Consider the following 4,523-nt stretch of genomic DNA (forward strand, 5'->3'; position numbering starts at 1 on the left):
TTCCCAATGCCCTCCTTTCCCTTTTAAACAAGAGGAATATTTAGAAGAAATAATAGAGAGCACGTATGCTCTCGTGTCTGTCTCCAGACGTGTAAGAAAAGAAGCGGAAAAGGATGTGCTAAACAAAAGCACCTCTTGGTAATAACACTGTAAAGTAAAAATTATAGCCTGGGATTCTTGGAAATGGCTCCGTCCCCCCACCTGCCTTCTCGGAGAGACTGGCACCAGCTCTTTAGCTTTACTCAGCTAAGGGGAACTTATTTACCGGTGCCAAATGCATTACTTTAGTAAAAGGGAGGCAAATAGCGCTCTGGTGAGTGGGGATGGCCATTTTTTCTGAAGTACTGACTTCACTTAGAGGAGAGCCACTGACAGACACCAGAAATCCCGGGAGCTGGTAGGCCAGGGGGCTGCCTGTCGAATTCTGTGTGCTCAGTTCTTGGTGCCTTCTGTGTGCTAGGTAATAGAGGGAAAATGGGAGTGACCGGTGAGGTTTCCACTTGAAGAAAACAGGTATGACTCTGAATGTTTTAGGTAATGCCGGGGAAGTTGGTCTGGCAGTTCGAGTTGGTCTGTTCTAGTCGACTGGGTGGAAAAATGGACTGATTGCCTACCCCCTCATCACGTAGATTGCTTGGCTTAGGGAAGGGCTACGACTAGGGTGAGGCAGGTCAGACACCCCAGCCCATCATTTCAGGTGGCACCAAAAATCCAGTCATCAAGACAAATAATATTTTAATGGGGTCTTAATAAAAAATCAAAATTAAAAAAAGATCCACAATGAAAAAAAAATCTAATTTTTAAATGCAGACAGGATCAGTAATGGTACTGTTCTCAGGGACATTGGAGCCTGAGGCAAAAGGAAAAAATGTTCCATTAATTTTGATTTAAAAAAAAATTGCCTTAAAATTCCAACTCACTTGATGACTGGGTTTTTTGGGCACCTTCTGAGAATGTATTTTACCTCTGGGCTTCCCCGGTGCTTTCTGCAGCTCTGCTGACAGCGCTTGCCATGCTTGTCTGTCATTGTTTGTTTGCAGTATCTACCTCTTCCGGAGCGCTATGGCTTCCTTGAGGAGCAAGCCCACATCTTAGGCTCTTTGTATCCACTATGCCAGCCAGACATTCAGTACGTACTCAGAAATATTTGCTGGTTGTTAAAAACAACAACCAAGTGCATAAAGGAGTTCAATGAATAAGTGAAATTAACCTCTGAGTCTTTTAGAACTTGATCCACGGGTTGACGTTTTCCAGTTGTTCCTAACCACACCGCTGGGTCCGTAGGGACCCTGGTTGGGAAACACAAGTGCCACAGAGGGAACTGCTTCTAGAGACTCTCCCTCCTGAGGGCACGCAGGGAGTCAGGTCCGCCAAGTGGGTGATGACGTGCCCTCGGTGACCCCGTTCCCGCACCCATTTTGCTTCACGGCCTGTGCAGAACCCCAGAAGGATTCAGTCCCAGCTCAGCAAAGCCTCGGGGCAGAGGATGGTTTGCCGAAGGTCAGCGTTCAGCGGGCACTTCCAGAAGCCCTCCTGGCTTTCTCCTGCGGCCCGGGCCCTGCCTCGCCTCTGCCTCGGGACCCTGGGGTGGGGGGCGCTTCCCCACCGTGCCAGGCACTGCCAGTGCCCCGGCTCGCCCCGCTGAACCAGAACTTCCAGGGGGTGATGCCCTGATCCTCAAGGGCCACGGAATACTCCAGAACACGTGGGAATCTTGCCTGACGGTTCTGTGTGGCCAAGCTTTGGGGGGCTGCCTTACTTTCTTAGAGAGCCACGGTCTTTAACATATTTTCATGACAGTGGCTCAATGGCGAGTTGCCCTTAACTGAGCTGGTTCACCCTAGGGCACCCACTAAAAGAAAAAAAAAAAAAAGGAGAAGCAAACTATACAATACGCATGATCACTTCAAATCAGAGACGCAAAAGTCAGTATTGAAATGGCCCCTTGCACGTGGAGCTCATGTGATTAAAATTCAGGGTCCATGAGTTTTAATCCTAGTTGTGGACACTGGGAAATTATTGAACTTACTTATGGGAAAATGTTCACGAAAGTGGTGAGTTCCCCAGCCTCCAGTATTGTTAATTTTTTAGCAATTTAAGACAACACGGTCGTGCCAGCTCATGACAGCGTGGCTCTGTCTACATGCTGTCTACATGATGTTGAATCTGTCTACCTGACTGATTTCTTTTTTAACCGTATCTAATCAATTGGCAGGTTGCTTTGGCGTCATGTAGACACAGCCAGTGCTGTCCTGGGGGCTGTGTATTGATTTAGTGTTCAGAAGTCTTGGCTGAATGGTGAGTACAAGACATGCAACGCTAGAATACAAACCCGTGGACACAACGGAGAGTCAGCTGCTTAGAGTCTTGCGAAGTCCCTCAGGAAAGCAGCGCCTTCGGGGTATCCCTCCTGGGCCCTTTGACTCATGCAAGCAACTCTCAGAAAGAGCCCAAGCCTCACTCATCCTCACAGGTAACAGGCCACCAATGGGCTGGAGCCCTGTCCTCTCACTTGAGTCAAAAGAACAATCTGTCTCCCATGCTCCCTTCCCTGTCCCAAGCCCTATATAGGCAACCAAAGCTACAGACAGGCCAACTCAATCATTCAAGAAAAACGAACCTGAAAACAACTGCACTCAGGTCGAAGGTGATTTCATTGCTATTCCCAAGAATAGTAGATACCACACTTCCTCCCTCCCTTTCCTCTCTCCCATCCCCTTCCCTCCCTCTCTCCTTTCCCTTCCTTCCCCACTTCTTGCAAGGGATCCACTAAACGCTAGGCCCTGAGCTGGGTGCTGAGGGGCCAGTAGGGAACTCGGTGCCGGTTTTCACAGAGCTTACATTCTAATTGGAGTGGGCAGATGTGAAAAAATCAGCAGTCTCATTTTTGACTGCGGTAAGTGATTTGAAGGAAGTCAAATCGGATGACGTGATGCAGTTACAGAAGTGGAAGAGGCCGAGTTTAGCCTGGGTGGTCTGAGAACGCGCTGGCTGAGCTGAGACCGGAACAACGAGAAGAAGCTGGTGAAGAAGCCGGTGAAGCGAGTATCTTGGGGAAGCTATTCAAGGAGATAGCAGCGGAATACAAAAGGCCCTGAGGCAGGGGCATGCTTGGCTTGTTCAAGGAACAAAATGAGCCTTGTTAAGGAGGGTAACCTTACAGGGGCTGAGGTCATGGAGGTACGCAAGGACCAGATCAGTGGGTACTTCAGAGGCTGAGAGGAGCAAGTGGAATTGTATTCCACTTGCAGTGGGAAGCCATTGGAGGAGTTGAAGTGGGGCAAATCATGATCTGATTTACATGTTACAATGGCACCTTCGGAGAACAAACCGTAGGGAGGTGAAGAAGGAGGCGAGGGAGGCCAGCTCTCGGGGCCGTTGCAGTGGGGCAGGCGAGCGATGACGTGCATGGATGGAGAGAAGTGAGTGGATGCACGAGATATGTCGGAGGTGGAGTCAAAACTAGTTGCTGATGGAGCCAGAGTGTGTATGTGGCGGGGAGAGGGTGAGTGAAAGGGAGGAATTGAGCGTGTCCTCTCAATTTTTGTCTTGAGTGGCCAGGCAGATCGTGGCGCTTTATGTCTATGTAACTAGAGTCTCTTGAAATGGTTTTTCTAAAACAAAGGACTAGTCTTTGCCAAAGAATGATTGAAGTTTTATCTTTGGTGAGACAAGAGCAAAATAAAACTGCAGCATGCCACTGGGAACCTTTTACTCCCCATTCCATATTACTCATTTGTAAGCCTGCAAACGTCTTGGGACTGAATTTCAACCTGGGCTGTCTCCCCAGCGGGACTGTGAACTCCTTGAAGGTAGACAGGGCACTCTCTCTTATTCCTTCTGGTGCATCTAGTGTCAACGTCAGTGTCTGGCACATGACAGGTGTTTGGTAAATACTCGGAGAAAGGAAGGAAGGGAAGACAACGGACCCTCTTTAGAACTTGTCTACCCTTTATTTTCAAAGGTTAACCGGAAAATGAAGGGGGTACAAAAAAGGAAATAACGTAAGGGAATCTCTGCAGCGTGAGAAGGAAACCTCAATATACCCAGAAAGGAAAAATACGATAGAACAACAAATATGCTGTAAATAACATCTCCCTCACTGTGGAAAGATTTAATAAATCTACAGCGGCACTTTCCCGTCTGGCAACGTCACAGTGTTTAGGACTAAATTTCAACTCTATTTGATCGTTTGAATTCAATCCCAGATACGTTTTAAATATATCTTTTGTTCATGTCTAAGACACTTTGGATGACAGATATACTATCATTAGACTGTATTCAGTAACTAATAAAGAAATTATTAAGAAAGGGAAGTCCAAAATGCCTATGTAACTATAGAGGAGCTGCCTCATTCATTTGATATAAGAGAGGCAATGAACTGTATGGAAGAAAGGTATTTTCCTCCAAAGCCTTTGGTAGTTCCTTCCTGATTAGAGAAAAAAGCATCAGGATCACTCAGTGTACTACTTTGGAGGCATCTTGATGTGGCCTGATCTGCCTTTTCTCAGCACACCTTCTGC

At 47.4% G+C, this 4,523-nt stretch overlaps 1 protein-coding gene and 1 pseudogene across 1 annotated transcript in view; one reads left to right on the forward strand and one right to left on the reverse strand.

The window, feature by feature from the left end:
- LOC112396318 (AF4/FMR2 family member 2-like) overlaps positions 1-4,523 on the forward strand; it is a 401,348-nt gene that overhangs the window by 63,255 nt on the left and 333,570 nt on the right. The window lies entirely within an intron of this gene.
- The window catches only part of LOC112397059 (elongation factor 1-alpha 1 pseudogene), an 8,429-nt pseudogene continuing 6,821 nt past the window's right edge, over positions 2,916-4,523 (reverse strand).

This window comes from Neophocaena asiaeorientalis, unplaced genomic scaffold (assembly GCF_003031525.2).
Source record: "Neophocaena asiaeorientalis asiaeorientalis breed wild unplaced genomic scaffold, Neophocaena_asiaeorientalis_V1.1 scaffold981, whole genome shotgun sequence".
NCBI lineage: Eukaryota > Metazoa > Chordata > Mammalia > Artiodactyla > Phocoenidae > Neophocaena > Neophocaena asiaeorientalis.